Source organism: Diabrotica undecimpunctata, chromosome 2 (assembly GCF_040954645.1).
Source record: "Diabrotica undecimpunctata isolate CICGRU chromosome 2, icDiaUnde3, whole genome shotgun sequence".
Lineage (NCBI taxonomy): Eukaryota > Metazoa > Arthropoda > Insecta > Coleoptera > Chrysomelidae > Diabrotica > Diabrotica undecimpunctata.
Genome location: NC_092804.1, coordinates 147170257 through 147182593, shown reverse-complemented (window position 1 = coordinate 147182593; position 12337 = coordinate 147170257). Strand labels below are relative to the sequence as shown.

Here is a 12337-nt window from a genome sequence, read left to right as displayed (position 1 = left end):
CATTCTTTTAATTCCTTATGTCCTCATTTCTCATATGTTCTAATCTAGACTTTCCCGCTGCTCTTCTCCAAAAATCTATTTCAACTGCCAATAGGTTACCTTTAAGTTTTTGTGATAACTGCCATACTTCTGAGCCATAGACGATTACTGGTTTCAATATGGTATTATATATTCTTTTTTTCGTTTCCGGTCTTATATTTTTCTGCCATAGTACTGAATTCAATGCACCTATAATTCGTTTCCCTTTGATTATTCTGTCTTTTATGGCTTCATCAGTTCTTCCTGTCTTTGTTAGTTTTACCCCCAAATATATACATTGATGCTATGCAAAGATATTGCGTTTTTTGTAAATTTACTTCGAGGCCCCATTTTTTGTATTATTCTATTAGTTTTCTAGCCATATACTCCAGGTCTTCCTTGTGTTGGGCAATAACTACCTGGTCATCTGCATAGTGCAACGTGTATAACGTTTCATCCCCAATAGACAGCCCCATCCCATTACACTTCTTTTTCCAGTGCCTGAGTGCATCGTCGATATATATATTGAATAGTATGGGAGATAAATAACAACCTTGCTTCAGTCCCTTTGTTACCTGAAAACTATTAGAAACCTTATTTCCTATTTTAACTTTTGATATCGTGTTGTTGTATAGATCTTTAATAGCGTCGATTAGTGGAACGCTGATACTGGTTTTCTCCAATACTTCCCACAATTTCGCAACAGGCACGGTGTCATATGCTTTTGTTAAATCTACTAAAAGTAAATGCACTTCTCGAGAGCTCAGTGTTCTTTTCTCGAGTATTTGAGATAAGCAGAAAATACTATCTATTGTGGATCGTCCTGCTCTAAATCCGTTTTGTTCTTCTGATTCAAAAGGACGGTTTTCTTCGTATATGTGTTTTTTTATAATTCTCCCATATAATCTGCTAAGCGTGTTCCTAACAGTTATACCCTGATAGTTATTGCAATCTTCCTTATTTCCTTTTTTATGGATAGATGTTATCCATCCTTATTTCCAACTTTGTGGCACTGGTTCTCCCTGCAACTGCCTATTAAAAACTTTTGTTAGTAAAATACCCAGCGCTTTTAATAACGTATGTCCAACAATCTATATTTCACTAAGAATCTTAGCTTTTATGATAATTTATAACTTTTCTCAAGTGACCTCTCAAAAAACCAACACACGCTAGAACTCGCCTAGTTTTTCGAAAACTTAAAATTTTTCGAAAATCTCGATGAACTCAATCGTTCGCGTGTTAGATTTGAACTAACGATAACCGCTGTCGGCTATAATAAGATAATAGGTACTCCCACCACTATTTAACAGTATTAAGTAATAAGTATTTCTGATTGTAGAACCCAAAAGAAGCAATATTTCGAAAATTATGGCAAACTATTTTAAAATGTTAGATTTTTTCTAACGGTGCGAGTGATGAAGGGTTAATTAGATGTAAATAAAAATATTAATTTTCATAAGTGTTTTTAACTCACTCATACATTCCTGGTATTATCATAACACTAAGTCCCATAATAAGATAAAAATAATTTGGGCGTTTTAATTGATAATAATAAATATTATGTTTTATTTTAAATGACTGCATTTAGTTAAATGTGCAAAAAACCATCGATCCCTTTTCATTTAGTGTATCTGAAATAATATATAAAGCGCTTGTTGTCATTTAATATATATATATATATATATATATATATATACACCCATGGACAAAAATATCGAATATTTTGGAATTTTCCAATTTTTTTTGTAGTCACCATTATTTCAAAATGATTTTAGATTACTGACAATACTCATATAGTAGGCTGATATACTCAACTGGTTTGAAATATTTTGATGTTTATTTTGACGTTTATTCAGTGGTTAGTGTCATTCGTACATTTTATCATAAAAATCCTTCTTCATGTAAAGGAAAAATCATACTAATTCGGTTATTTTTAGTTTAATTTATTTAGTTTAATTGAATAGTGTTTTGATTTAACTAAGTTTAAAACAAGTATCCCACCAATTCGACAGTGCGATGAAGCTCAAGTAGCACATATTGTAATTTTGTACGAAGAAGGATATGTACAAAAAGGTATCGCACGACGTCTCAGCAGAACTGAATCTATAGTTTCGAATACTCTAAAAAGTTACCGCGAAACAGGAAATTTTGTACGAAGGCCTGGTCAAGGACGCCCAATGTGCACAACCGCAATTGATGAGCGTTTTTTGGTTCTTAATTCTACACGAAATCCTTCATTAACATCGATGCACCCCAGAAATGAGCTATTAAATAAAAGACGAAGATCAAAGAAGCAAAATTAAAGCCCAGACGTCCCGCCAAAGTTTCACGTCTTGTCCAAAATCATAAAGCTCGTCGTTTGGAATTTACAAAAACACATATTTAGTGGAATATCGACAACTGGAAAAACGTTCTTTTCAACTGAGACCAGAATCCTATTATGGAAGCCAGATGGACAAAACTACGTCTACAGCTATTCGCCAGCTGCAGTCTCGTCCAGACAGTTAGTTTTGGAATTGATGGCATAATTCTTTGAGAAGGTATTAGTTGGGAGGTACGTACCGCAGTTGTGGAAGTGACTGGACGGATGATTCTTACGTTTAAAAGATCCTGCAAGATCATGTTTTGTCATATGTTGGTTACATTGGATATGAAAGATTCACGTTAATGCACAATAATGCTCGACAACATGCCGCTGCCATAGTGAGTAATTACCTTGATAAGGTCCAAATTCGAAGAATGGATTGGCCACCGTTTAGCCCGGATTTAAATCCAATAGAGCACATGTGGGATCACCTAAAACGCAGCATACAATAAACAAATTCCTTTCCAAATACGATAGAGCAGCTTCGGCTTGCTGCACAGGATGAATGGAATGCAATTTCCCAAGGATATGTTCAAAATTTACTTGCAAGCATGCTGAGAAGGATGCAAGCAGTAATAAGTGCTAGAGAGGGAATACTCGGTATAAATCATGCACTTCTTTCAGTTAAAATGACTTGTTTAAGCAATTTAAATTTTCATTTAAGTTTAGAGTAAAATAACCTTATTTACCTAATATTAAACATTTATTTTTTTCACGATTTTCTCCGCATAAAAACTTAAAATTGTTCATTAAACATTGTTAAAATAAACTCTATTTTACAATAAACGACGATTGTCCAGATTTTGTATTGAAAAAACAAAAATTTGAAAATTCCAAAATATTCGATATTTTTGTCCATGAGTGTATATATATATATATATATATATATATATATATATATATATATATATATATATATATATATATATATATATATTTGCGCAATTTTAATGGAATTAATAAATTTATTAAAATGAATATCCCCAATATGAATATCAAAATCAGCAAAATTATTATTTGCTTTCGGGAAATCCAGTGCCATTATTAATAATCGAATGTAGTATTATTTGCTCTGTAATTTAAAACATTTGTTCTTCTTTTATTTCCGGCTGTCTATATAAAACATATATATGTTATATGTGTATAATAGTTAGGTATGTATTAAGAACGAAAAATGAAATATTATTGCTTGAAAGTATCTAAAAATAATTGCTAATTATTGGATAATATTGTCACTTTTTGTTTCGTAAACATACTTTTTACAATCACATAATAAAACGGAAATAATATGTAATAATCAAGATGTACATCAAACCTTTATATATTTCAAACAGGCTTCAATTCATCATCGTCTAAAACTAAGTAATGCAACGGTTGAGTTGGGCATACCTAAGAAGTGGCTGTGTCTGGTCTTGTTTCTGAGGCGTATTTCATTATTGGTCTTACACTGGCTTTACAAATTCTTCATTTTATCTCAGTGTTAATGTGTCTGTTTCGCCATTTAGTGTTATTAAGGCATACTGTCAGTCTATCAGCTTTTTATACTTGATTTCTCACTTCTTTGTCCATGTCTCCATAGCTAGACAGTGTAATTCCCAGGTATTTTATTTCCATTACTTGTTCAATACTGATGCTATCAATTTCTATTTCTGATTCTGAGTAAAGTATTAATTTACATAAATGTTAGAGAAATAAGCCTTTTACTCACAATCCGTTATATGTTTTACTAAAGTTGGTAAAAGAGAATGGGCTACCGGTTTCGCTGTTTACAAACTTTTAAAGCATTTTCAGGCCCTCAAGAAGCTAAGACCAAAATACATGATGTATATAAACAAATGTGTATATGACAAAACAAACAAATAGTTATGTGAATAATACGTAGGTCTAAATAAATAGTCAGTCAATCATGACGAATAGATAAAAGATAGATAACTAATATAGATAAATAATTGATGGATTCGACAGTTACTTGATGTAACTTCATTTTATGTACCAATAAAACACTGAAAATTTTGGTTTTAAAACTTCCACAAAATTTATTTTAAATTCTTATCACTACAGCTGTTTCGGCTAATTGCCTTTCTCAAGTGATCTGTTTTTGGCATGGGTTTACACTTTATAGTCTCTAATGAAATAGGTTGAGGAGGGGAGAACTGTTTGTCTCAAGCTGGTCATTCAGAATTATATCTGTGTTTTTTAATTTGTTGATTTCCATAGATTCTAACAAAGATAGCTTAAGGCTTTTATTTTGAATGTGTAGAATTTTAAATTCGTCATTAAAAGAATGATTATGATCTAGAAGGTGAAGGGCGTATGTAGAATCTGTTTTTCTATTATTGAAAGCCCTTTTATGTTCTGCTATTTATTTATTAAAATTTCTACCTGTTTGACCAATGTAAGTTTTTGGGCAGTCGCCAAATTTAAGTTTGTACACACCACTGTGTAAGTGTTTTTTATGTTGGCTCTTGTTGTTTTTAAACCTAGGCAAATATATTAAAAACAACAAGAGCCAACATAAAAAACACTTACACAGTGGTGTGTACAAACTTAAATGTGGCGACTGCCCAAAAACTTACATTGGTCAAATAGATAGAAATTTTAATAAACGAATAGCAGAACATAAAAGGGCTTTCAATAATAGAAAAATAGATTCTACATACGCACTTCACCTTCTAGATCATAATCATTCTTTTAATGACGAATTTAAAATTCTACACATTCAAAATAAAGGCCTTAAGCTATCTTTGTTAGAATCTATGGAAATCAACAAATTAAAAAACACATATATAATTCTGAATGACCAGCTTGAGACAAACAGTTCTCCCCTCCTCAACCTATTTCATTAGAGACTATAAAGTGTAAACCCATGCCAAAAACAGATCACTTGAGAAAGTCAATTAACCGAAACAGCTGTAGTGATAAGAATTTAAAATAAATTTTGTGGAAGTTTTGAAAACAAAGTTTTCAGTGTTTTATTGGTACATAGATAAATAAGAAAACTTAGATATTAAGATTCCATGACACTTAACTCTGATGTTAACTGTATGAGTAATTTTTATTAAAATAAAAAAGTGTAAGTTAAATAAATGAAAATACTTATATATCAGTACACTTTTAATATATACATCCAATACAACGTGATAATGTAATCGTTGTTATAGATGGCTTTCAGGTACTCTCGGGATAAAAACAAAAATCATATATACACAAACATATAACACAAATATAAAATTTAATATAAGTCTCACTTATATTAATGTGGTAGTAATATTTATACATTGTTAAAATCATGATTTGTAAGTGCTCCTCGTAAAATTCATTGTATTGGTACCACGTGTACCAAACAATGTATTGGTTTGTTTGTTTCAAGTGCAACTTTATTGTGTGTTTAGTATAGGTAATTATTGGTGATTTGTACTAGGCAGGTTACCCTACGAAACCATGACTTTTAAATCATCTACTTATTTTTTTTATTTAAAGAAACAAAGTCGCATCCACCCAAAGGGTATTAGCGACATTCCTGTAACATTTGTAATAATATTAAATTTAACTTTTGTAACAATCAATAATTGTAACAATTAATTACAATTTGTGAACAATTGAACATTTGTAACAATTAATTAAGTTAAATTTTGTTAAATTAAATTAAAGTTAAATTGAATTATTATTTTTATAAACATATTTATACATTTTAAGTAACCTAATAAATTGTTCGGAACTAAACTTTTGTTGAGGAGTACTTTCAGGTTATTTGGCAAATTGTAAGACTGTCTTTGATTTACATATATAGGACAGTCTATCAAGAAGTGCTTTATACTGTCTACTGTATTGCATGTTTCGCATTTTGGAGGTTCACTATTTGAGAAGAGATAGTCATGAGTATACCTGTAGTGTCCAAGTCGTAGACGTGTAATAATAGTTTGGCATCTTCTACTTCTGGCTGTGGACTTCCATGAAAATATATCACTTTGATGGTTCTGAGTTTTGAAATAGAGTCATTTCACTCCCTATTCCATACACTTAACACCTTATTTTTGATCCGAAGTGGACTCTTCTAAAATTTTCTTGAGCTTTAATTAATTTGGCCCTGATAATTTTCTCAATGGAGTGTTTAGGGTATACATTTTGCATAGCGTTGACTGTGCTGAGAGAGTCAGAAAGGACTATACAACAAGAGATGTTTTTAATATTTACTTGCTTGATGGCTTTGAGCAAACCAAATAGTTCTGCAGTATAGATGCTGGAATTTAGAGGAAATTCTTAATATATTACTAAGATTCACAATTTATAACTTACATTAAACTTTGTTAATGTTAAAAATATTCGGAGCCCACATTGAGTACAACATTATAGTTATCGATGCAGAACCGAACTCCTCATCTACTTATTACTTTATATATTTTAAGAGCGTAGGCGCAAAATTTCGGGTCAATGCTTTTTAAATGCATTCATTTTTTTCGAATCCTGAGAAAACTAACAAATATTTTTAAAAAAATTAAACGCAGAATGAAAGATTCCATTATTTCTGAGGGCCGAAAGTCCCTTAGAATAAACAAAAACTTTTTTTGAATGAGATATTTGAAATTAGAAATCACACTAAATTTTCTCTTTTTTTTTTTCACCCCTGTAACTTATTAAAATAAACATTATAGAAGTTTTCAGGGACTTTCGGCCCCCAGTAATAATGTATTCCTTCATTCTGCGTTTAAATTTTTCAAAAATACTTATTAGTTTTCTCAGGATTCGAAAAAAATGAATGCATTTAAAAAGCATTGGCCCGAAATTTTGCGCCTACGCTCTTAAGCAGTAAATTGCAAAATTTGTATTCAATAAAAAAATTTCCCAGTAATAACTATGGCATATAAATATATCCCGGACATCTATTTCCATAATTATTATTGTTAGTTCCGTACGAAGGAATAGCAATTAATGAAATCTCCCAAGTAATATTCAAAACTGGTTACTAAAAGCTTTCTCTAATAAAAGTATTTTGCATGCAGAATTTCATATTTCAAAGTTTGTTTGCCACTGGGGATGACACTCAAATGTTCTAAACTACTAAGACCTTCTTGATTAAATGTGCAATATCGATAGTAAGTTCTCCAATCCCATAATTTAGCTTTCAGATGAAAATAAATGACCCTACAGCTTCGGGCACACGTTGGGAAATTGGGTAATTCCATAGTAATAAATTATATCTACGACTTGTATCAATATAGTTAGTGACAAAACATTTTAATAAAGATATCTATAATTCTCTTTTGTGTATTAATTAAATAACCTGGAAGAAGCGATCACAATAAATTAATAGTGAATTTGGAAACAAATTTCATCCGCCAAATTTTGCAAAAAAGTAATTTTAAATAGAGATCAATAAAGACAAGGACCAAAGCGCTTGTGAAAATTGATATTAGAAGATATTTTGCCTAACTTCGAAGAATAAATAAAATAAACTGAAACACGAAGAAATCGGATTAATATACGTACAAACAAAAACCATAAAAAATGGTTAATTACATTTTGTAAAAATATTATTCTGAAGCTATTTTCTTTTTTGCATTACCGTGACTATATTTAATGAGAATTAACCAGAAGTTTAGTTTTAAACACATTTATTTTAACTTTTCTTCTTCCAATTGAAAAAATTCTCGATCTCAAAATAAGAATTGCCGAATTTGATACATATGGGACACAATTTCAATAAAATTTACGAAAAGTAAATTTAGATGATTCGACGAGATGTCTCCGACTAGGGAAGAAGTTAAAAATATTATAGAGTTTAAAAAATAAATAAAAGAAATTGTAGAATTAATGAAAAAGATAGCAGAACATCTGCAACTACCTCTTATGCACCTGATAAAATTATATTTAATGAAAAACGTATACCCGACACATTACAAGATGTGAATAAATTTAGCCCTACAACAAGATACAGAGGAAAGTAAGGCTAAGCCTTAGAGAAAACCTTAGAGAAAGCCTTAGAGTAAGTCCTCCTGAAACTGTGTAGTTAGACAATGTAAACCATATGCCCGAGCACAATCGTGTCTCTCTTCCTAGATGATGCAAGAATGGTATCTGCAAGGGAGTCCAGATGAACTTGCATTAAAAGTAAGATGAATTTGTGCTTTCAAAAACATAACAACTGTTTTATGAATTTCCACGAAATATAAATACTTAAGTTTTACATTACTTACTTATACAGGGTGGTCCTTAAGTAATTGTATAAATACAAACCGTAGATTCTTCACTGTAAAATATTACGATTTAAGCCAACTTGCTTCAATAAAATGTTGATATTAAGAAAGATACAGGGTGTTAAAGTGGAAATTTAAAATTTTATTTTTCTCTATAACTTTTACGTTTGTAAACATTTATAGGCAAAAATTTACAATTGGATGTTTTAGAGTATCATAAATTATAATTTTTTACACACTTTGATGTAACTGATAGAGGGCGCCACCTATGTCACATGTGTGGCATAAATTTGCGCTTAACTTTTTTGCTCTTTAAGTTAGCTATATTTGTGTTAAAAAATATTAAAGATACATTATGTTTACAAAGAAAAAGTATACTTGTTAATAACTTGAAAATTAAACCATTTTCGAGATAATCGCATTTAATAAGTCAGCTGCATAATAATTCTTAGTTGTGATATTTGGGCGGTAAAGCACTGAATACCTGTGGAAAAAGATAATTAATAGTTTATTCTTATTAAAGCAACTCAAATATAATAATGTAACATCACAAAATGCTTTGTTATGGCTGCTAAATGTCTTATTGGAAAAAAGTTTTTATCTTCTTCTTTAGGTGCTGTGTCTGTATTCAGACGTTGGACATTATCATGTTTACAATTTTCTTTTTCTATCGCTTCTATAAGTTTCTATACTGGCATTATATTACTTTTTCTTTATTTTAAAATGCTGAGAATCCAAAATATGTGGTTTTCGCAAGCTGGTACACCACCGTATTCTAGAGCGAAAGCAGTGAGAACATACTTAAATACCACTTTTCTGAACGTTGGATTGGTCATGGTAGTCATATTCCTTGGAAATGTGGTGAGATATTGACCATAATTATTTAATTCATAAAAAATCCCAAAAGAATAATTATTATTAATTACGTAAATTGTTTACCCATTTTTAATAGGACAATTAGAAACTAGAGCAAAGGTATTGAATAACACATATGTGTCTTGTGTATAATGTTCTGGCTACAATTCTAACCTTAAAGACTCAGCATTTTTACAATCATCTTTAGCCTAATAACCAAAATTATTTTAAATATACTTAGTAAGCACACAGGCAATTCAGTTCAGCACAATATTAGTTCGTTAGTAAATCATAATAGTCCATTTGTTCGAGATGTAATTATAGTTACTCGTAAGCTGTAACGTAATCATATAAATAAGTGATGTCATCGATACGTTATTCTGTGTGTATATAAGTAACCAATAAACGAGATACATCGCAGTTTAATACATTATTCAACCTCTGCAACAAATAAGATGTAGTTCCATAATATACCATAAGAGTTGGATATGTATCCAAAGGATATATCCATAAATTATATATTATAGTCACCACGTAGCCCAGAATTTAATCCGCTTGATTTTGGTATATAGGGTGCATTAAAACAACGTGTCTGCAAGAATCCCATAAACATTCGCAACCAACTATGGAAAGAAATAAATACTGCAGCAGTTTCTTTAGAACCAATGATGCTATTTAATATGAGACGATCTTTTATGGAATATATTGACAAAATGAACTAAAGGAAATGGTGGACATATCGAACACTTACTTTGACAAAAGATTTAATGTTAATTATTTAAACTATTTCTTAATTAGGTTTGTAAATAAAATGTTTTGATTATGACGTTAATTTAATATAAAACGTAAAATGTTTAATTTAAAATCCTATTATTCTGTTATTTTGTCAAATCTTATTATTAATTTTCCTGCTGATATATTTATTTTATTTAATATTTCGTTAACTATTAACTTTAGTTTAAGGTATTTTATACCAAAATTCAGAAGTATTGATGATTTTGTCCATTTTTTCTTCGTTGCCTGGAGTAATTGCGTTACATCAGAATTATGCAGCTGATTTGTAAAATGCGATTATCTCGAAAAATAAAATTTTAAATTTGCACTTAAACACCCTGTATCTTTCTTAATATCAACATTTTGTAGTAAAACTTGTAAAAAATTGTAGTTCAAGTATAAAATCTACTGTTTCTTTTTGTACAATTACTTAAGGACCACCCTGTGTATTTTACTTTACTTACACTTACATTTTATGTAATTTTTTACTGTATTTCCATTTCTTAATAAACACCATAATTTATTTCATTGACTACCAATGTCAGCAACTGCAGACATTTTTTCATATATTAAAAAAAAATTCTGAAAAAAAAACGGGTGTGGCAGTCCAGTGGGACTGCCGGTAGAAGTTATACTTCTATACACGCGTTCGTCGTTACAAATTTATATGGGAGTCAATCTGCACAATAATTACATATGTTAGGTATACAAAAATTAGGTATACAGGTATATGGTGCATCGTTTGCTGTGTATAAACATTTGGCCTGTAATAGGAGTATAGTAAATAAATAAAGGATTGAATCAATATTTTAATGAAAATGTATATTTTTATTTTCATATATGTATAAAAGCAGTTGAATGCAAATTTTTTTTTACACATACTCTGCAGTAAAATTCATTGTTAATTTTGTTATTAATATAAAAATACAATACAATACACTGCAACATAATTCAATTTAATAATACAATACAAATTAAAATGCAATATTCATAAGTATTCAAAAATGACAATATACGTAACTTACTTACGCATATGTTTAATTTACCATGATAACAATATTAATAAAAAAAATATTGTTTGGTGATACAGCTGTCAATTTATCTGACATTGACAAACACAATATTTAATTGTTGTTTGTTGTGTATATAAGTACACATTTGAACTTTCTTGAGATATTTACAAGTTTTAATTTATAATTTAACATGCCTAACGAGGCTTGTTACTCCTGTGCAAATTTCCGATTCACTCCCGTCCAAATTTGCAAAGTCGAAATAACTTCAAAAACCAACAACTCGGATTATGTTGTAAATTTTTATTTTATTTTAAAATTTAGCATTTTTGCGTATATTACATATATTTAATAAGATTAACGTAGGGTTTTTAAATATTTCAAAAATAAAAAAGGAAATTCATATTGGGATTCGAACTCAGATACACCAGCGTATGAACCAAACACGTAAAGTATTTGCCAATTAGACATGACACAAACGTATTTCAAAATTGACAGTTCTCGGTCATACATTGAGATTATTATTTTGAAATACAAAAGACTAAAATAATTATGAACATTTAATAAATAATACAAAACATATCACATAAATAATAATATTAATAAATATTATATTATATATATATATATATATATATATATATATATATATATATATATAATATATATAATATTAAATATTTATACAAAAGGAACATTTTTATTCTCGAGAGAGGAAGAGAGAGAAAATATATCTTCTGTCTCTCTCTTACTCATTATCTTACATATGTAATGATTTCACAGATTCACTCCCATACAAATTTCCAACGTGGAGCGCGCGTATAGAGGTATAACTTCAAAAATCAAGGGTGTTAATTATCATAGTTTTCTAATATATATTATCCAAAAAATAATTTTTATCTTTGGAAAAAAAATTGTGAGTCAAAAGTTTATTATAGAAATATGAAACAGAAATGAAAAGTTCTACCAACAATAATAGGAAAATTTGGCAGTTACTAAAATAAATTTCATTTATTTACTTATCAATATTATGATACAAAACTTATGAAATTATACATATTGCTTAATTAATTTGTTTGATAATAAAACTATGTTGAATAATTTAATTTTTTTTTTGTTAA

General features: G+C 29.4%; 1 protein-coding gene across 1 annotated transcript in view; it reads left to right on the top strand.

The window, feature by feature from the left end:
- Positions 1–12337, top strand: part of LOC140433947 (retinal guanylyl cyclase 2) — a 518935-nt gene that overhangs the window by 465355 nt on the left and 41243 nt on the right. The window lies entirely within an intron of this gene.